The 23,112-nt window shown below is 42.9% G+C and overlaps 1 protein-coding gene across 1 annotated transcript in view; it reads right to left on the bottom strand.

Annotated features, from left to right (window-relative positions):
- The window catches only part of UBTD2 (ubiquitin domain containing 2), an 81,349-nt gene that overhangs the window by 7,636 nt on the left and 50,601 nt on the right, over positions 1–23,112 (bottom strand). The window lies entirely within an intron of this gene.

Raw genomic sequence — 23,112 nt, 5'->3', positions numbered from 1 at the left:
TGATTCAGGCACAGCTTACCTTTAGGTTCCAAAACAGTCTGTAACAGCTATCCCCCACCTCTCAGCTCCTGAATGTAAGTATTATTACATCTAAACCACAGCAGGTGCCTTCCTCTCCTTGCGAGAACAGAGAGATTTTTTTAAGGACAAAAAATAAAAAATAAAATATGCTTAACTTACCAATGACAAGTTATGATTGATAAATATGAAGGGATTGCAACGAACCTCCACCTTTTTACCTGTGTTTTTTGTGTAAAGGAAGTTAGCAAATTTTGTGCTTATGCCATAATCTTATCTCAGGCTCTGCTTAGGTAAAATGCTACCTCAGGATATTTATGTTTTGCTTCTAGAATCAGGAGAGTGCATTTATGTCAACAAAATAATATTCAGAGGAGATCTGAAAAGGCATAGAATTATCTACAATAGTAAAAGGATGTAAACAGTCTAGGAAGAAGATGAAAAAGCAAGCAGATGAAAACTGAAATGGCTTCCCATATGCCTTCAACTCTCATGGCGGAAGCTGGGTCCCAGGTAGCCGGTTCAGGTCGACTCAGCCTTCCATCCTTCCAAGGTCAGTAAAATGAGTACCCAGCTTGCTGGGGGAAAGGTAGTCACGACTGGGGAAGGCGATGGCGAACCACCCCACTATAGTCTGCCATGAAAAAGTCAGCAAAAGCAGCATCCCTCTAGGAGTCAGCAATGACGCGGTGCTTGCACAGGAGGAACCTTTCCTTTTTTCCTCACAAAATGCATGGCACCCTGACATTAAGGGCAATAAGGTAGCTCATTAGGTATCACTAAAAGAAAAGCATTGCTGTATAACGTATTTAGAAGAGAAACATGACCTTGTAAATGCTCCAGATTTTGCCTATGCAAAGTGGTGTAACAACAGAAAATGTCTCAAAATGGCAGAGATAAAATTCTCTGCCTTGGGTTCAGCAGTGTTGCTGAATATTGGAAGTCTTGTGCCAAACGGCCTTTTAAACTCTGAGGAACTTAAACAGCAATTTGGCATGGGGAAGCATAGGGAATATATCAGAATAACTGCTCTGGGTATGTAAAAATATATGCTCTACCCATGCATCTATGGATCATGGCCATGGTAATTTTTTAAGCAAATCTTTTTATTACTAGAAGAATGCTGATTGCAAATTCAGACCCACAATAAGAATAGCTGTTTTTAAACTTGCAATAAAATGGCAAATATAGCATAAGTCCAATATAATCATAACTACCCATCTAGTTATTGCAAAATAGAGGTAACACACTGGTGATAATCAGGTTGTCCACACCATGCTAATAGATCTGAAACTTCCAGACCGCTGGATGCACTCTGTAACATATGCATAGTCGTGTAAATGTTTTGTATTTTGGGTTGTAGGATTTTATCCAGGTAAGTTAGGGTTAATGGAATGTTGGTACGTGAGTGACAGTGGGAGAGGTGTGAGTGAGGAGAATTCTAAGGGGTTTAAAATGAGGAGTCTTAACAGTTTAATGATCAGATAGGGTTTAGGGATTCAGCTAATAAACATCAAGGGATAAGAGATTAGGTGGTGGTTTTAGAAGGAGTAGGTAGGTAGGATAGGGCTAAGAATAAGATATTTAATAATAATGTCTATATACCTTCTTGTATATAATAAATGTTTATTTGTTTTATTATTTATATAAATTCCATATGTCACCTTGGTTTGTTAACACTACCAAATAACAAAATCTATTTTCCTGCTACTACACCTATATCAGTTGAAGGAAACCAGTTAACCCAGTGGGTGTCTCCTGGACACAAGATAAAAGGGCTGAAGCACTGGGATTCAGTGTGGGCAACTGGCCAAAGCTGAGGCAGATGAGGCAGGGTTTCCAGTTTCAAGAATGTAGAAATCGGGGAAAGAATAACCCAGAGATAGGAACGTTACACTCTCCAGCTTTAGAGATCTTTAGTAACATGCTAAACAGCTGCTTGACTGGATTAGTTTAGAGCAGGGGTGGGCAACATGCAGCCCCCCCCCCCAATTTGACAGTGGCAGAAAAAACAAATTTACAAAAAAGATTGGTGCTAAAGGTGCCAATTTTGTTGTTGTTGTTGTTGTTTAAAAAAGCTATGGAGCACTAAAAGGGCTCTTAGTGGAATGGAGTGGTTTGCTAATAAATTTCAATCCCTGAGGCAGGAAGAATGACTGGATGGCCTTTGGAGGTCATTTCCAAATGCATAACCAAGGATGCCAATCAGTGAAGAAGGAGGGTGCATTGCCTTAACAAGGCGAGTTTTGAGTAGGATTTCTGGCAGAAGACTGGATGACCACCTAGTTGGTCATTTTACATCTAGGGGAAGTCCTTTGTTTATCTTAACACAGAAATTGCTTTTCAGTGGAATTAAAAGGCATGCAACTGAAAAAGACTAGGTAAGATAGTGTCTTTCTGCCTGGGTGTTACCTACTACAAATGAATTTCCAAATTCTTGCCCCTAGGTGGGGCACACACGCTTACAGGATAAGCCATCCCTTTGCAATTACATATATCTGAAGATGAGCCAAGTCCTTCAGCAACAACATATTTTAGAAATACTGACTCAGGAACTCTGCACACACTGCTCAAACTGTTTCTCATTAAAATTTAATGATTAAAAAAACACTAGCTCTTTGTTCATGCAAACAGCAGAATTGTCCTAAACTTCAGCTGATCAGCAAAAACTGCAAGAAAAAATTGTGACTGGAGACACTGTGCTGTGGAACGTCTCTTATTTCTTGGTAGATATCATGTTTGGCACCTAAATTTGACACAGAGTATGGAGAACTGAATTCTAATCTGCAAGACTCCTTTTGGCTTCGGAAAACAGGAGTAACAGCCATGCCTAGGAACAAAGGAGGCTGCCTAGCTTATTATTACAGGTTTGTTAACTGACATTAAGGCAGATTTCCCCTGATTCAGAGGTAATGGGGAACTCTGGCTTAATGCAAGCTCTGGGCTGAAGATGGTGCGCAACAAGAGGAGAGAAGGGAAGGGATGAGTGAGGAGTATGCTGCCATGGTTTCATAAACTATGGTTTATGAAGCTATGGACTATCATCTGAATGTAGCCACTGTGTGATGAGGAAAAAGGAAACCAGATGGCCTGCTCGTGTACTTTTTTTAAGGATGCATATTAGTTTCATAAGAGACCCAATTTTCCTCTAAACCTAGACCTCATGGTCAAAGTGATGCACTATCTGGAGGTTTTCTTACACAGTAAATTGATATTTACCTTCTTTTGTGCTAATATAATATCTGCTCAGGGCTTTTCAGGGAAACTGACTTGACAACAACACAAGGAGTCATCTTTAGCCTAACCTTCCCACAATCTTTTGTAAAAGCCTGCCTTCTGTTGGGTGAGCAAGGGAAGTACCCAAGGTGCAGTGGTAGCTGGCTCCAGCAGAGAAAGACAAAAGGAAAGCATCCCCCCTAAAATGCAGAACAAAAGGAAACCCAAGTACTTCGTCCTATATTGCACATATATCAATATGGGTCCAGATAAGAGGATTTGGGTCCCTGCTCCAAATGACTCAGTCTTCTTTGATGGAAAATGGATTCTAGTATCAGATACCAACTAGAAACTAAGTTTATATTGAAAATAAATGTCATACATATATAAATGAGGACTACACGCATCTTTTGTTCATAACACAAACAGAGCTGTGCTGGGTTTTTATAATGTATTATAAGTTTCTCCTTCTTCTGGGAAAAGTGGACTACGAATTATCTGGCAATAACGTCTGTCATCTGGCCACTTCTAGATGGTTGTGTCACCAGGGACTACTCTTCATTCAAATGGCAAATCTGCATAGCAAGCTGTTGCATACAATGGGGGTTCACTATGTGGAACAGCCTCCATGCAGTGGCATTTTAAGTGGACACCAATCACAGCATACTTGTGTACATCAGCCTTTGTTTCACTGATGCAAAAAAAAGGAGGTGGCACCAAAAGAAAAGATAAAAAGACAAGGCCTCATAATGGTGCTGGATTATAGGATGCTGTTCACTGTTACTGGGGGTTTCCCCAGAGGCAGTTGGTCACTACGTGAACAGATTGCTGGACTAGATGAACCCTTGGTCTGATCCAGCATGGCTGTTCTTATGTTTTTATATGCAAAACGTTACTGTAGAATATAAAAATGCCTGATGTGTTTCAGCCAATGCGTTCTTTGGGGACAAAAAATAATTCTTAGAATATATCAAAAAGGTATATTCTGTCTCAGGAAGGACTGCTCTTGGAGCAAACTTTCCAGTCTCAAGAAGGCACTAGCTAAAACCTGTTGCACTTTTGATATTCTACAATAAAGTTTTTAATATATTCCAGCCTCATTTTTTTTCTGCTCACTTTTGTTTCATGTGCACCTGTAGATTAAAATAAACTCAAGATACACTAAATGTATTTGTAATATAAATTTGAAGCTTTGTTCTTGTTCATTTCTGGAAGATTTTGCATAGGGTAATATATTATTCAGTTCAAAACACTATCTGCCAAAGCACAACGTTTATAAAATGTTAAGATTTTCATAGAACAAATGAAAACATTACACTTTCCTTTACAAGTATTTCCTTCATAAAGGTGTCATGCGGCCTACACGAGTTAAGACAAATCCCATGAGCTACATTAAGCACAGGGCCTTCCTTAATGTTGCAAAACAAACTGAAGATTTAAAACTTATGAATGACACTGCAGTCTTTGAATTTTTCCATCATTACGGTTATTTATTCAGTGCTGACAAGACTTTGTTTATACGTTCAGACAGCTTAAAATGCCAAAATGACTGATGCAACATGTAACAGGAGACAAACAAAGTAAGGGTCTTTATTGTCTGTTAATTGAGCACCTTTTCTTTGTGAAAGAAAATTTTAAGGAAGAAGGGCTGGAGCACATGGGTCACAGTAGGAAAGGAAGGGGCTGAATAAATTGCTGCCATTCTAGAAATTATAGCACAGCAACAAGGAAATCACACAGCTCTAGTATTGCAATCCTTGGCTAGAACTGAGAATTCTGAACTCCCACATTGCTCAATTAAGGTAGAAACAATAATGAATGCTATGAAAGGGGATAAATATGGGGCAGAACAGAATTCGTACCTTCAGTCTACTGTTATTACAAGAATTTGAAATGTAAGAGGGTCAAATTGAGCCCTATTGGTTGAAATCCTCCCTGCGCCACAACCTCGATATCAGAAACTCAGAAAACCAAGTGGCAGAAGCACTTAGGAGCAGTTGATTACAGCAGGGACACCCCTTGTAGTGTATTTCACAATACTGCGTGGAAGTAGGAGCCAATGGGACAGTTCGCCTGTCAAGATAAGCCACACTGAAAACAAGCCCAGTTGGGGGGGTTAATGGCTTTAAGCCATGCTGCCGCCAACACAGGATCAGGTGCTCACTGGCTTGCCATGGGCTTGTTTCCCCCTTTCTCCTCCTGCCTGCTCCCAGCACAAATCCCAGGGGCCTTTGCAGCACAACCCATCTATAATCCTACTGTGATGAGATTCTCCCCCCCACCCCTTTCTTGCCTTGCGAAGTACCTGCATTGACATACATATGCCACATCTTTGGAGTGGAGAGTGGAGCAGAGCGGGTGGGGAGGGGTTTACTTTTTATGACAAGGTGGCTGAGGGTTGTATTTACTTTTTCTTTAACACTTTTAAAAAAAACCCTCCTTGGCTACTCCTCACAGCTGGGGACGAGCAACATTCCTCTTCCTAGCATAGATCTGTGTGTATGCGTGATAGACTTACCTCTGCATAAGCACACATGGTCCCAATTTGGGACCACGGTAATTCAGGAGGGGGGAGGATTTAAGCTTTCCTCCTCCTGTTTTCATGCCAAAATTCCCCACCACTGCATGTTTTCGGACTTTCCTCCCTTTTTAACCCACTGCTGAAGGGGGGGTCGGCATGAAGACAAGGAGGGAAAGTTTAAATCCCCCCCCCAATTGCCATGATTCCAAATTGGGGAGGATCTTGCTTACCCAGAGGTAAGTCAATCATACATACACACGTAGCTCCGCTAGGAAGAAGCGCATCTCCTCTGGTGTCTCCAGGGGGAAAAGCCGCTTACTGTCATTTGAAGTGTGGAACTGGAGGAGGAGGAGCAGGCAAAGGGCACTGACAAAAGAAGAGGGAGCAGGGTGGCAGTAGCCAGAGGTAAGTCAATCACGCATACACACATAGCTCCGCTAGCCAGAGGGACCTTGCTCGTCCCGGCTGGGAGGGGCAGCCAAGGAGGCTTTTTTTAAGAACTGAAGGGCACCCAAAAGCTTAAAAAGAGAGAGAAATCACATGCTTGGGGGGTGGAGAGGCTTCTACTCTTACCGCTCAGAAAACTCTTTGCAGGTGGAGGACAGAGAAAGAGAAGGAGGAGGAAGGTGAACGAAAGCCACTTCTCCAGCAGGTGCAGCAAAAGGCTTTTAAAACACACACATGATTGGTTTAAGTCTTATTTCTCATAAAAGTCTTTGCAGGTAGCAATCTGACAGAGGGGGGACGGGGCGGAAAAGTTTCCCTCTGGAGCCAGCAAAAGCAAAACAAGTCCAGCACACACAGCGTACCAATAGTAAAAAGGACGCTGACGTAGCGAAGCTGCTGCTAGGGCTCCTGGGATACGTGCTGGGAGCAGGTGGGAGGAATAAGGGGAAAAAACCATGGCAATCTGCAGAGCACCTGATTGCCTGTCGGGAGTAATGTGGGTTGGTGAGTGAACAACCAACCCACTGTGGCTTATTCTCAGCATGGCTTAATGTGATGTGCAAACCAGCCCTATGTGAATCTTTGTCATCTATCTACATACACAGCATGATCAAAGGCTGTCACAGAGAGGAAGGACAGGATCTCTTCTCGATCATCCCAGAGTGCAGGACACGGAATAGTGGGCTCAAGTGACAGGAAGCCAGATTCCAGCTGAACATCAGGGAAAACTTCCTGACTGTTAGAGCAATACGACAATGGAACCAATTACCTAGGGCTCTTACCTAGGGAGGTAAGGGTGGGCTCTCCCACACTGGAAGCATCCAAGATGACGCTGGACAGCCATTTGGTCAGGGATGCTTTGACTTGGATTTTGCATTGAGCAGGGGTTGGACTCAATGGTCTTATAGGCCCCTTCCAACCCTACTGTTTTATGATTCTATGAACTTAGAATTGGGCTCAGAAAAAAAGAGCTGTTTCCAAAGAGCTTGGAGGGGTGGATGGGGATGACAGCTCAATTCTAAGTCAAGCTGGGGTGAATCTGCTCATAGTGATCAAACTACTCTACAGATTTGTTCTTGCTTCAGAGCTTTTATTGTTAGTCAATATCCACAGGTATGCTAAATGCTATTTATCCCTATGTTGATACTGGGCAGATGTTGTTGTTGTTTTCATTTCTATACAGCCCTACAGCCGGAGCTCTCTGGGCAGTTTACGACAATAGGGAATTTGTTCCTTACCATCTTCAGTCAAGGAACACCTTTCCTCTCTGCTTATGTTTTATTTGTTACACTTGTATCTCGACTTTTCCTCCAAGGAGCTGTACATGATTGTCTTCCTCTCCATTTTATCCTCACAAAATGCTGTGGCCAGGTTAAACTGACAGTCATTGACTGGCCCAAAGTCACCCAAGGAATTTCATGGCTGAGTGGGGACTTGAACCTGGGTCTCCTCAGTCCCATTCCAACATTCTAACCACTACAGCACACTGGCTTGCATCACGGCTTGCCAGAGAATATGTAAACTGTATTTAATGACATTTAACTGTATTAACTGTATTTAATGACATTTTTAAAGGATTGGGGGTCATAGTGAGGACCACAGATTACTTGTCTACCTATCAAGATAAGTGCATCAGATTTATCACCTTCACTGTAAGCCTAAAAGCTTACTTAAAATTTGAAGAAGTAAACATTTAAACAAAGGAATTAAATTTCATTTATAAACCTGTCAACAAGGCAATTATGTTTCATTTATATTCCTATCCTACCCCATCCCTGGTGGCTCAAGGTGGTGATTATTCCAATACACCACATTATATGGTCAACAAAAAAAATGCTCAATTAAAAAAATAAGAAAATTACTCCAGACCACCTTAACCCCAGTTAAATGCTACCACAGTTATTAAATGCCAGTCCAAACAAGGTCTTACAGCAGCCTTCCCTAACCCAGTACGCTTCAGAAATTTTGGACTTCTACTCCCATTAGCCCCAGCCAGCACAGCCAATGGTCAGGAATGCTGGGAGTTTTAGTCCAAAACTTCTGGGGGGTGCCAAGTTGGGGAGGTTGTCCTGCAGTGCCTCCACAAGGTTATTCAGGATTCAATGTGCCCTCTCTAGAGGAAAGGAGATGCACAGATGTGGGATAGCCACCAAGAATGATGTCCTCCATATCCTCGCTGTTTGAACTTGGTGCATGTAGATCAAGAAGGCCCTCTTGGTTGATATTCAAAGTCACAATCCTCAAGGCTGTGATAAGGACACAAGGGGAAAAGGGGTCTGCAAGGTCTGAGGCTTCAATCTGTTTATGGTTTTGTAAGGCAAAGCACAGTTCTAATGCCATTCCCAGACCAAAAGCCAGACCTTCAGTATTCCAGGAAATGAATGCTACACAGGTATGCTTAAAGATGGAAGGCACCTGCTTGCTCAACAGCCTTCCTCCGAAAGCAAAGCTGGAGGATAGCCATCTGGGGAGTCTGTATTCAGGGGCCAAATGACAACAGATATTAACATCTGATAAACTGGAAGCCCTGAGCACTGCTCCTGTCTTTGCTGCCAGAGACACAAAGTCACAAAATGCAGTAAAAACACAGGAATAGTTCCTTCTACATCAGTCTGGGGAGTGATGTAGAAGGAACAGCAAGTTTACAGGAAGTAAAAAGGAGAGTCCTAGTAGGTATTCCCAGTTGGGAAGCTAGAGCAGTCAGTATCAGGGTGGAAACTGAGCCCATAGAGCCCCAGAGCAGTTCTGATTCTGAGGAAGAACAGCAATCCGTGGGAGAGGAGCTCGCTCATCTCTCACAAGCACAGCAGCTGGCAGAGATTCCTCCTGCCAGCATTCCTGGGAGAGATAGTGACCCTGGCAGTGAGAGAGCGCTGGAGGGGGGCTTGCTGGACGCTTGGCGCAGATGCAGGGAGCGACCACAGATGGAGGGCGCCGAAAGGAGGCGCTCCGCTCGTTTGGCGCTAAAACAACGGTCGCGTCCCGAGGACCCAAGGGAAAGAGGGAGGATCTCTCCATAGTCCATAAGTTCAGAGTCTTCCTGTGGTTCCCCTTCAAATGGGGACCAACTGCCTTACCTGGAGCTTAGGCTACTCTGCTATCTTTTCCCAGTGCTGTTCCTTGCTTAGTCGCTAGTGATTAGTATCTGAAAGAGTCATAAAGTAATAAAGGAATAAAGCCTTGGAAAGAATCCTCGTCGTCTGAGTCCTGAGTTGGCTAATGGAGGGGACTGCAAGAGGCAGCTAGGGTGCTCCTGACAGTCAGTCACAAAACTGTTTGGACTACAACTCCCATAAGCCCCAGCAAACATGGTCAGTGGTCGAGGATTATGGGAGTTGTAGTACAACACATCTGGAGTGCATCAAGCTGCCACTCTCTGGGTGTAGGGAATAAGGAAGGGAGTCCATCATCACACCCTAGGTAGAATTATGGTGGCCATGTCAGGAAACTTGATATAAATCCATGAATCTATGAAAAGGGATGCGTCCAGAAATTTGAATTGTTAGGACATCAGCATATATGAAGTGACTAGCATATCCATGCTTTCATCTTTGTAGCAGTATTACTGCACTGCTGTCAGTTCTCTGCATCACTAAAGTTTAGCTCTAATATATTAGCAGAACAGCTTTCATATTGAAAAAGCATTGCATCTGGATTCAAGACAATTCCCATTTGTTCATAATTGAGTATTAATGGGCTATTCAGCTTTGCTTTTCACTAGAATTATCGGCCATATATACATACTCTTCTCAAAAATATTCCAGTAATTTCCATGGAAGCATTTTGCTATTTACATTTAGAGAACATGCTGCTTTAAAAGGAAGCAGCTAAGAATGCACATAATTTTCTGCTCAAATGAGTTAAAAGCTTAGCAAAACTCAGTGATACAATCTGGTGAACTGTGGAAACTGTGCCCTGTAGTTTTAAAGAAACAGGGACAGCCATTACTAAGACTTGGCTTGTGGGCACAAGTGCTGAAGTGACCAACTGGAAAAGCCAGTCAGTGACACGGGGCGGTAAGGGTGGATAGGAAATACTGAAGTTCTTGCCACTAAGGAGCCAGAAGCAGCATTGAAAGTGGAGAGACTCGGGGGGGGGGGGGAGCGTTGTGAGTAAGCTTTTATAAAAACATTCCCCCCCCCCCCTGCTTACTTAATATGTGTATTTCACTTGCTTCTCATTCAGTCCTGGTGCATATTTTATACGCATGTGACATATTTGAGATGATATGGAAGTTGCGCTACTATGCAAAAATGATCCTTGAATACTGGGAAGCATGAATTGTGAACTCCTGTTATCCAAGAGTGAGTACACTTCACATTTTACCTGCTTCAGTCAAAGTCTGAAGAAATCACAAAAGCATTGCAGAGAACTCTTATCAACCCCACCACACCCTCATAGGCAGTGGAGGCTGTCAGCTCTGATTTCAGTGGAGGTGTAAATCCATTCTGGGTTTCAGTCAGAACCAACCAGAACTATAAATGAGCTATTATTCATGGTGCTGGACCTATTTGGGTGATGGGGTTCAGCGCCTTGGATAGCTCCTTTAGTGGACTGGCTAGTTCTGACTAAAACCTAGAAAGGATTTACAACCCCACCAAAATTGGAGCCACCAGCTTCCACTGCCCATAGTCTAGCAAAGAGAACATTGCCTAATGCTGCTGCTCCAGCAGCCGTCCAAAGAGAACTGAACAGGAAGGTGTTTCCTGCACCCTGAGGCAGGCATATACCCTGGAGACTTCTCCCTCAAGGGGGTACAATGTCTGCTCTTGCCTTTTATAGCTCTAGGAGTTTCTGAGTTGTTGCAATGCATAAGCAGATCCCAGAGGTGTGTGTTTGCACAATACCATGAAGAACCACCTACATTTCACTCATACAATCCTCATTAAGAGTATTTAAGATCTATACTGCAATATGGAAAATATATTCTCTAATTTGGAAGTCAGATTATATATACACAAGGTTACAGAATAATGTGTTATCACTACTTTAACCTGACATGTGGGCTTTACACGGTGATAAAGAAACAACGGGAAGAACGACCTTACAATGGCTCAGAAGGTCGGCTTAATTCTCCCTCCTGTTTTGCCTCTGAGAGCAAAATGCTTCCCTTGTTCCTTTCTCACTTATTACTTTGCATATTATCTGAGGTGAAGGAAAAATGTAGTAGCTGCCCCTAAGAAGGACTGACTACATAATCTCAAACACCATCCCAACTTCCTGCGTAATTATTCCAGAGAGGTAGCCATAGTAATGTGTTGTATCAAATGCAATGAAGTGTCTTGTGGTACTTTCAAGAGAATCAAATTTAGTGTGGCATAAGCTCTCATTGACTTGAGCTGATAGTGTCAGATGCAGTGTTACCCACAGAATCTAATCAAATATATACACCAACAAACAGGGTATATACAAACAAGGTTCCATCTGGAAGCACCTTGAAAACAATGCAGTGATTACTCGAAGCCAACATGGATTTGTCAAGAACAAATCCTGCCAGACTAATCTGATCTCATTTTTTGATCAAGTCACCTCCCTTGTGGACCGTGGGAATGCTGTAGACATCAGATACCTCGACTTCAGCAAAGCTTTCGACAAAGTGCCCCATGATATCCTGATGAGCAAACTAGCTCAAAGAGGGCTAGATGAAACAACGATCTGGTGGATCCACAGTTGGCTACAGAATCGGACTCAAAGAGTGCTTATCAATGGGACCTTCTCAAACTGGGGAGATGTAACAAGTAGGGTACTGCAGGGCTCAGTCCTGGGCCCACTGCTCTTCAACATTTGTATTAATGACTTGGAGGAGGAGGTGCAGGGAATGCTGATCAAATCTGCAGATGACACAAAATTGGGTGGGATAGCTAATACCCTGGAAGACAGAAACAAAATTCAAAGTGATCTGGATAGACTGGAGCGCTGGGCAGAAAACAACAGAATGACATTTCATAGGGATAAATGCCAAGTTCTACACCTAGGGAAAAGAAACCAAATGCACAGTTACAAGATGGGGAATACTTGGCTCAACAACACCACAAACGAGAAGGATCTTGGAATTGTTGTTGATCACAAGCTGAATATGAGGCAACAAGGTGATGTGGCTGCAAAAAAGGCCAATGCTATTTTGGGCCGCATTAATAGAAGCATAGCTTCCAAATCCTTGGAAGTACTAGTTCCCCTCTGCTCAGCACTGGTTAGGCTTCATCTGGAGTACTGTGTCCAGTTCTGGGCACCACATTTTAAGAAGGATGCAGACAAAGTGGACAGGGTTCAGAGGAGGGCAACAAAGATGATCAGGGGACTGGAAACAAAGCCCTATGAAGAGAGACTGAAGGAACTGGGCATGTTTAGCCTTGAGAAGACTGAGGGGAGATATGATAGCGCTCTTCAAGTACTTGAAAGGTTGTCACAGAGAGGAAGGCCAGGATCTCTTCTCGATCATCCCAGAGTGCAGGACACGGAATCATGGGCTCAAGTTACAGGAAGCCAAATTCCGGCTGAACATCAGGAAAAACTTCCTGACAGTTAGAGCGATACGACAATGGAACCAATTACCTAAGGAGGTAGTGGGCTCTCCCACATTGGAGGCATTCAAGATGAAGCTGGACAGTCATCTGTCAGGGATGCTCTGACTTGGATTCCTGCATTGAGCAGGGGGTTGGATGGCCTAGTAGGCCCCTTCCAACCCTACTATTCTATGATTCTATGAGGGTACAGAATAAACAAGTTGACTCTCTTCTTATCTTGTACACATTTGGGCTCTCCATAGAAAAGTGACAGACCAGCTGCTACCATGTGCATTTTATGGCCTTTTAGCCCTACTTGTTTATAAACATTTTATACCTGCTAACAAGGCAGCATTTCATGCACTCATTCATTCATTCATTCATATCCTGCCATTTTTCCTCTTTAAGAAACTCAAGGCGGCGTACATAATCCTCCTCCTCTTCATTTTATCCTCACAACAACAACCCTGTGAGGTAGTTTGGGCTGAGAGTCTGTAACTGGCCCAAAGTCACCCAGTGAGCTTCCATGGCCGAGTGGGGACTAGAACCCGGATCTCCCGGCTTCCAGTCCAACACTCTCGCCACTACACCACACTGGCTCTCCACTTGATGAAACAGGCTCTATGAAGGCTTTGCCCCAATAAAAATAAACTCATTTATTTAATACATTTGTGTCCTACCTCATCAAGAACCCTTGAAACAGCTTCCAATCACAACAGTATTTATTACAATTTATACCACTTTTCTTCCGAGGAGCTCAGCCAATATACATTTTTTCCCCCCTCCCATCCTCTTTATCCTTACAATAATCAGGTAGGTTAGGCTGAGAGATAATGGCTGTCCTCCAGGTCTTCCTGATCTGGGTGGACAGTCTAGCCATTACACCACACTGGCTCTCAAACAATTAAAAATAAAACATGAAAACACAGCAAAAAGATTTAAAAAGCAACAGCAAAGCATTAAGCATAAAAATACAAAAAAATAGGTTAAAATAGCAGCAGAAGACACAGTCCAGCAATAAAAATTAATACGACTCTAATAGGAGAAGGCAATAAAATAGAAGTACAAGGCTTTGGTGAACAGAACTTTTCTATCTGGGGTCCAAAACTCATAAGGGTAGGTGTCAAGGATACAGACCTAGGAAGGGCATTTCAACAGCAGGGTGCCACCACTGAGAAGGGCTGATCCCTGGTCATCACCTGCCTAGTCTCAGTAGGCAGAGGTACCTGCAAAAGGGGCTCCACAGATGATACTAGGGCATGGGCAGGTTCATTTGGCAGGAGGCAGTCTTTGAGATAAAATGGTTCGTCTTCAGGATGCCACAAAACAGCTGCTTTTGATAGTAAGTTAAGTAATTTGCAAACTGCCTTCCACAAGCATCAACGTGCAGAAACATAGTGTTCTGAAAGGCGGCCAAGAAATATTTTAAATAAATAAAATAAGTATAAGCCACTAATGAAATACTGTAAGAAGCCAATGGAGAATAAAGCCAAATAGGCTTTTCTCGGTTTACAGGTTAAACAAGGAACAAAGGAGGGAATTCCCTGAGGAAAGAGTAAAAGCTAGTTCTTGGAAATAACAAGTCAGTCGAGTGTGTGAAATTTAACACTCATTCCTAGCTGTGTGTTTGTGCATCAACAGTACAGGATAGAACCGTACCAGAAGCTGCCACCCACCATTCAGTCAGTAGTAGTTGAAGCTATTGAGATTGCTATACTGCTGGAGGGGGAGGGGGTGGGGGTGGGTAGACATTATGCTAAAGAGCCCCAGACTGTACTTTTCATTCTAGTAATAACATCACCTTATGCGGAATTTCTGTCTCCACACTCACTAACTAATATTTATTTCTGCAATAGCAGCATTTATTTTTAAAATAGGGCAAAACCAGGTAGCAAAATAGGAATAGACAGAAATTTGAGACAGCAATGGCAACATCCCTCATTAATCTAGTTTCACGCAAAACCTGTATGTATATCACTCACATTTTTATTTTTTATAAAATTTTTATCATTTGTCTACTTATCATAACAACTTCCATTAAAAGAGTGACAGCTAAAGGAAATAGGAAGTGCTAAATGGGAGCATTAATTGATACTGAAGTTTCAGTCATATAAGCCTCTCAATTCATCATATTCAGACAAGTATTCACGTATTGCTAACAGAAGATGTTTCCTTCTGTCTGGAAGCCATGTTACCATTTCTAAACTGGTGAATGAGCTGCCAATCAAGAATACATGCCTGCCCACGTACACTCAAACTCTGTCACACAGTTAATTCACACAACTATCTCTATGCAGCTCTGTGTTGTCAAAACCCTCCATACCTTTCATTGCTCTGATCTTGTGACACCCTTCCTTAAATCCCTACACTGGCTTCCTTTTTACTCCTAGACTGAGCACAAACTCCTTGCCCTTACAGAGTCCTCCATAGCCTTCTTCCATCTTTTCTCTTCCCACAAAAAATCTACTAAGGGGCTAAATGCAGAATTACTGCACAATGCCTTCTTGCTTGCTTGCTTGCATTTATATCCCGCCTTTTTTCCTCTTGCAAGAAACCCAGGGCGGCTTACATTATCCTCCTCCTCTCCATTTCATCCTCACAACAACCACGCTGTGAGGTAGGTTGGGCTGAGAGTCCATGATTGGCCCAAAGTCACCCAGTGAGCTTCCATGGCCGAGTGGGAACTAGAACCCAGGTCTCCCAGATCCCAGTCCAACACTCTCACTACTACACCACACTGGCTCCAGTGCTAATTGGTAGCACTAGGAACCCTCCATCTGAAAGCAGCTGAGGTCTCCTGCTCCTTTTAATGACTCTACCTGTCTTTCTTGCTATCTCTTATGCTTGCAGCTTCCTCTCAGAACACCTGCATGATTCCACTTCTCACTTCCTTTATATCCCTCCTCAGAAGGCTACTTTTCCAGGAAGCATTCGGCACAATCCCCTAGATCCCATGCACTACTCTGTAACAGTATGTGCAACTGAAAAAAATGGCGCATTGTATTTACCCCTCTACTCTCCTTCTCTGTGTTAAATTACAGATGCTGTCCTCTGGACAGGGCTGTGGTTTTTTTTACTCTGTAAAATGTCATGCATGCTGACTGCACTCTATAAGCACAACAGCAACAAAAACAATAACAACTATTATTACTCGTGGGCTGAGATATTCTTTGAAAACAGAGCTTTAAATGTGGTCATCAGAGCATTCTTTCTTGATTTAGTGGGCCACTACAAAAATGCTTTTGAAACATTTTCAGTGACAAAGTAAACCTGGATTTGGGCTTAGGGTGACCATTCAAAAGGAGGCACAATAGGCAGGAAGTCAATACAGAAAATCATCTTACATGCGTATACAGGAACATGCACACAATCTCTTCTCTTTTGCACATGCATTGCACATTTCTTCTAACCACCCCTTACTTCCCAATCCCTTTTCCTATATCAACAGGGCCATTTCATGCATTATTTCCTATTTTTGCTCTTCAGATGCAGTTTATTCATATTAGAAATGTAATGATCAAGCTAAGAACTTGCAAATCCTATGGAAGTTGTTGCTACTGAATACTATGAGTTCCTAGTTTATGCCTAGTGAGTATGGGAGGGGGCTCAGAGAAAGAAAGGCTGACATTATTCATCTTTCATAAATTGAAGCCACTATGCAGAACCGTGGATTTTATTTAGGCACACAGAATAAAGCTTTGTGACAATCTAGACAGGTATTTGGCGGGTAGCAGCTGGGGCGCTACATTCTATTTACCCGGTTCTTTAGAAATGCTTTCAGAGCATGTATGGTAAAAACTAGGTAAGTCCTATTTGGTCATTTCTTGAAAGTATCAATACAGTGGAGCTGTTTGCGTGACACAACAGCCCACCATGGGGTATTTAACCCACAGTGAGGCTGTGGTACATGTACGGCCACCATTTTGAATATGCAACCCCTGAGTGGGGGTTATCGTATTGTGTGAATCCAGCAAGCGTGGGTTATGTTTAACTCACGGGCTGTTGTTTAATCCTCACATAACCCACACTGGACAGGTTTGCATGACACACAACCCCTGAGCAGGAGTTGTGTATGCAACCTGGCCCCTGTGGGCACCACAGCTTGTCGTGGGTTAAATAACCTGTGATGAGCTGCAGTTATCATCTGAACCCAGTCAGCATCTTGCCTTATGAAAGTATGCTATATCTGGCCTAGGGCAGAACTGGTTACACTTCACTGTTTGGATAAATATAGCCTAGTAATGAAATAAATATGAACTGGGTGCAATGTTGTACAATATTAATCAATTAAGCCACACTACTATTTACTGCCTTGCTGCTCTAGTGACAAACATTGAACAATGACAAATATCTAGCGCACCCATCTCCATTAACCGTAACAGAAATATTTGTAAATAAGTTAAACTATATGTAGATCCTAAGTCATCAGACATTAACACATAACCTAATATTTTGCCGCAGTGGCTTAGTGGTTAAGACGCTGAACTGCAGACTGGAAGGTCGGCAGGTCAGCAGTTCGAGACCCGAGTGCTGCATGACGGAGTGAGCTCCCGTCTTCAGTCCCAGCTTCTGCCAACCTAGCAGTTCGAAAGCAAGAAATTGCAAGTAGATAAATAGGTACCGCCTTGGCGGGAAAGGTAACAGCGTTCCGTGCACCTCGGTGTTCAGTCATGCCGGCCACATGACCACGGAAGCGTCTTTGGACAGCGCTGGCTCTTCGGCTTAGAAACGGGGATGAGCACCGCACCCTAGAGTCGGACACGACTGGTTGGGGACACCTTTACCTTTTTTTTTTTTTTAATATTTTGCATGCTATTGTCCACTATTTAAACACAACATTATCACAGATTTTTAAATTTATTTTTGGTCCATTTCATGAATTATTTCATGCAAGTTGTACCAGCATTCTGTGTTGATTTAAAAAAGAAGTTTGGTATAGCAATTATATCACTTAGACATTAGAAAGGGCAGTTTTGGGGTCAAATCCCAAGATAATTAGGAATGTCATTGGGTGGCTTTGGGCAAGTCACTCTCAGTTTAACTTCCCTCATGTGATTGTCATAAGGATAAAATGGGATAATACCAAGTGGAAGGGCAGGATGCAAATCAGAACACATAGCTGAATTGTTACTTATAAAACATAGTATTAAAACCTCAGTGCTTCATAAAAAGCATTATATTCTGATCAAGGAAAGATCTTACAATCAAATTCAAAATGTGTTAAAAGCATTAACTTCTGATCTGATCATTTAATTGTAATAATCTTGGGGATTTTTAGCATTTCACTGTTAAGTAAAACCCTTCCAGACTGAAGCCCAAACTTGTCAACATGTATGCATTCATTGCTGGGGGAGAGAGAGAGATTTTATTATACTATACATACTACATCTCCATAGCAACGGAATTCTAAGAAATATTTTGATTAATATTTTGGGGTAGAATAAAGGAATTACCTTTTGGTTTCAGATAGTGATAGTGTATACTGTCACCCTGCTTATTTAACTTATATGCAGAGTACATCATGAGAAACGCTGGGTTGGATGAATCACAGGTCGGAATTAAGATTGTCGGGAAAATTATCAGCAACCTCAGATACGCAGATGATACCACCCTAATGGCAGAAAGCGAAGAAAAAGAGCTTCTTGATGAGGGTGAAAGAGAAGAGTGCAAAAGCTGGTTTGAAACTCAACATTAAAAAAACGAAGATCATGGCATCTGGCCCCATCACTTCCTGCCATATAGAAGGGGAAGAAATGGAAGCAGTGACAGATTTTATTTTCTTGGGCTCCAAGATCACCGCAGACGGTGACTGTAGCCATGAAATTAAAAGACACTTGCTCCTTGGGAGGAAAGCTATGGCAAACCTAGACAGCATAGTAAGAAGCAGAGACATCACCTTGCTGACAAAGGTTTGTATCATCAAAGCTATGGTTTTCCCAGTAGTAACGTATGGCTGTGAGAGCTGGACTATATGGAAGGCTGAGCGCTGAAGAATTGATGCTTTTGAACTGTGGTGCTGGAGAAGACTCTTACGAGTCCCCTGGACTGCAAGGAGGTCAAATCAGTCCATCCTAAAGGAAATCAACCCTGAGTGCTCATTGGAAGGACAGATACTGAAACTGAAGCTCAAATATTTTGGCCACCTAATGCGAAGAGAAAACTCCCTGGAAAAGACCCTGATGCTGGGAAAGATTGAAGGCAAAAGGAGAAGGGGACGGCAGAGGATGAGATGGCTAGATAGCATCACCGATGCAATGAATATGAACTTGAGCACACTCCGGGAGAGAGCAGAGGACAGGAAGACCTGGCGTGCTATGGTCCATGGGGTCACGAAGAGTCGGACACGACTTAACGACTGAACAACAACAAGTGATAGTGTCAACATTGATAATTAACAAATTCATATACAATCAGTCAAGCCTGTAATGCTTAGTGGTATTATGAATCTAGAGCCATTTCCCCCTGAAGTTCCTTCCCAGCTTGGGATGTGAAATGAGATATTGCACATCCAAGGTCAGCATTCAGCATTTGGCTATGCATCCAAAGCCAACAGCTTTGTAGGCACATTTGCAGAAGTTAACCCTATACTCTTGATTCAACTCTTGTTGGCTGCTGTGAACAAAGGGTGTTTCCAGACAGAAGGCTCCTAATGCTAACAATCAAAAGGCCTTGTGCAGCTATTGCACCTCTTCTTCCATAACAGATTTTTTCTAATAAGATAAACAATGGAACCCCTTCATGGATCACTGCCTTGTTGGGGCAAAGGGGCTTGTGTAACTGAGTGAAGCCATAAGCTATGCTGTGCAGGGCCACCCAAGACGGACAGGTCACGGCAGAGAGTTCTGACAAAATGTGGTCCACTAGAGAAGGAAATGGCAACCCACTCCAGTATTCTTGCCAAGAAAACCCCATGGAACGTATCACAAGGCTAAAAGAGATGACGCCAGAAGATGAGCCCCTCAGGTCGGAAGGTGTTCAATATATTACTGGGGAAGAGCAGAGGGTATTTCCAAGTAGCGCCAGAAAGAGTGAAGCGGCTGGGCCAAAGCCGAAAGGACACTCAGCTATGGATGTGTCTGGTGGTGAAAAGAAAATCCGATGCTGTAAAGAACAATATTGTTTAGGAACCTGGAATGTCAGATCAATGAATCAAGGTAAGCTAGAGGTGGTCAAACATGAGATGGCAAGATTGAACATCGACATCTTGGGAATCAGCGAACTAAAATGGACAGGCATGGGCGAATTTAATTCAGGTGACCATCATATCTACTACTGTGGGCAAGAATCCCTTAGAAGAAATGGAGTAGCACTCATAGTCAATAAAAGGGTGGGAAAAGCAGTACTGGGATACAATCTTAAAAACGATAGAATGATCTCAGTACGAATCCAAGGCAAACCATTCAACATCACAGTAATTCAAGTCTATGCCCCAACCACTGATGCCGAAGAAGCTGAGGTTGATCGGTTCTATGAAGACCTACAACACCTTCTAGAACTAACACCAAACAAAGATGTCCTCTTCATCATAGGGGATTGGAATGCTAAAGTAGGAAGTCAAGAAATCACCAGGATAACAGGCAAGCATGGCCTTGGTGCACAAAATGAAGCAGGACAAAAGCTAATCGAGTTTTGCCAGGAGAACACGCTGATCATAGCAAACACTCTTTTCCAACAGCACAAGACGCGACTCTACACATGGACATCACCGGATGGTCAATATCGAAATCAGATTGATTATGTCCTTTGCAGTCAAAGATGGAGAAGCTCCATACAGTCAGTAAAAACAAGACCTGGAGCTGACTGTGGCTCAGATCATGAGCTGCTTCTTGCAAAATTTCAGCTTAAATTGAAGAACGTAGGGAAAACCACTAAACCATTCAGGTATGCCCTAAATCATATCCCTGACGAATATACAGTGGAGGTGAGGAATAGATTTCAGGGATTGGACCTGATAGACAGAGTGCCTGAGGAACTATGGATGGAGGTCCATAACATTGTTCAGGAGGCAGCAACTAAATCCATCCCAAAGAAAAAGAAATGCAAGAAAGCCAAGTGGCTGTCTGATGAGGCTTTACAAGTAGCTGAAGAAAGAAGGGAAGCGAAAAGCAAAGGAGAAAGGGGAAGATATATCCAACTGAATGCAGAGTTCCAGAGAATAGCAAGGAGAGACAAGAAGGCCTTCTTAAATGAACAATGCAAAGAAATCGAGGAAAACAACAGAATGGGAAAGAATAGAGATCTCTTCAAGAAAATCGCAGATCTCAAGGGAACATCTTTGTTTTGTGCAAAGACGGGCATGATAAAGGACAAAGAAGGCAGGGACCTAAAAGAAGCAGATGAGATTAAGAAGAGGTGGCAAGAATACACAGAAGAACTATACAGGAAAGATCTGAATGTCCCTGATAGCCATGATAGTGCGGTCACTGAACTTGAGCCGGATATCCTAGAGAGTGAAGTCAAGTGGGCCTTAGGAAACATTACTAACAACAAAGCTAGCGGAGATGACAGTATTCCAGCTGATCTATTTAAAATCCTAAAAGATGATGCTGTTAAAGTGCTGCATTCAATATGCCAACAAATTTGGAACACTCAACAATGGCCGCAAGACTGGAAAAGGTCAGTTTACATTCCAATTCCAAAGAAGGGCAACGCCAAAGAGTGTTCAAACTACCGCACAATTGCGCTCATTTCACATGCCAGCAAGGTGATGCTCAAAATCCTACAAGCTAGGCTTCAGCAGTATGCGAACCGAGAACTACCGGAAGTACAAGCTGGGTTTCGAAGAGGCAGAGGAACTAGAGATCAAATCGCCAACGTTCGCTGGATCATGGAGAAAGCAAGAGAATTCCAGAAAAACATCTATTTCTGCTTCATTGACTACGCTCAAGCCTTTGATTGTGTGGATCACAACAAACTGTGGCAACTTCTTAAAGTGATGGGAGTACCAGACCACCTTACCTGTCTCCTGAGAAACCTGTACGAGGGTCAAGAAGCAACAGTAAGAACCAGACATGGAACAACCGAGTGGTTCAAAATTGGGAAAGGAGTATGACAAGGCTGCATATTGTCACCCTGCTTATTTAACTTATATGCAGAGTACATCATGAGAAACGCTGGGTAGGATGAATCACAGGTCGGAATTAAGATTGCCGGGAGAATTATCAACAACCTCAGATATGCAAACGATACCACCCTAATGGCAGAAAGCGAAGAGGATCTCAAGAGCCTCTTGTTGAGGGTCAAAGAGGAGAGTGCAAAAGCTGGTTTGAAACTCAACATTAAAAAAACTAAGATCATGGCATCTGGCCCCACCACTTCCTGGCATATAGAAGGGGAAGAAATGGAAGCAGTGCAGATTTTACTTTCTTGGGCTCCAAGATCACCGCAGACGGTGACTGTAGCCATGAAATTAAAAGACGCTTGCTCTTTGGGAGGAAAGCTATGGCAAACCTAGACAGCATAGTAAGAAGCAGAGACATCACCTGGCCAACAAAGGTCTGTCTAATCAAAGCTATGGTTTTCCCAGTAGTAATGTATGGCTGTGAGAGCTGGACTATAAGGAAGGCTGAGCGCCGAAGAATTGATGCTTTCGAACTGTGGTGCTGGAGAAGACTCTTACGAGTCCCCTGGACTGCAAGGAGGTCAAATCAGTCCATCCTAAAGGAAATCAACCCTGAGTGCTCATTGGAAGGACAGATACTAAAGCTGAAGCTCCAATATTTTGGCCACCTAATGCGAAGAGAAAACTCTCTGGAAAAGATCCTGATGCTGGGAAAGACTGAAGGCAAAAGGAGAAGGGGACGGCAGAGGATGAGATGGCTAGATAGCATCACGGATGCAATGAATATGAACTTGAGCACGCTCCGGGAGAGAGCGCAGGACAGGAAGGCCTGGCGTGCTATGGTCCATGGGGTCACGAAGAGTCGGACACGACTGAACGACTGAACAACAACAAGAAGAGTTGGCATATTGCAGCTTCCTTTAAACATATTCAGCCATTGCTTTACATCTGTGGTATATAAAAAATGAACTGCTAAACTGGAATGATCCCATAGAAAGTGTGAAATATCAAATATGACAACTATTAAGCAAATTAAAGGCCCTGGAGCTCATTCCTTCTTAAACTAAACAGAAATTATTAATCAATAATTTACAAACATGTGTGTGTAGGTGTGTATGTTAAACAGATCTATACTTAAAGGACCACCTGCCTCCATATTTACCTACTGGTACATTAAGACTTTCAAGCGGATGTTGTGCCTCCTGCAGGTAGCCAAAGCAGGTGCCCTGCCATCTGAGTCAAGATGGGTGGCTACCAGAGACAGCGCATTCTCGGTGATAGCACTCTAATTGTGGAACACCCCTTCCAATTATGTTTGCCAGGTGCCTACCTCATTGTTGTTTTTT

The sequence above is a fragment of the Heloderma suspectum genome, chromosome 2 (genome assembly GCF_057233095.1).
Source record: "Heloderma suspectum isolate Gila_16-S chromosome 2, 16-S_ref, whole genome shotgun sequence".
Classification (NCBI taxonomy): Eukaryota; Metazoa; Chordata; class Lepidosauria; order Squamata; family Helodermatidae; genus Heloderma; species Heloderma suspectum.
The sequence above is the reverse complement of the archived record's forward strand: the minus strand, read 5'-3'. Positions and strand labels throughout refer to the sequence as shown.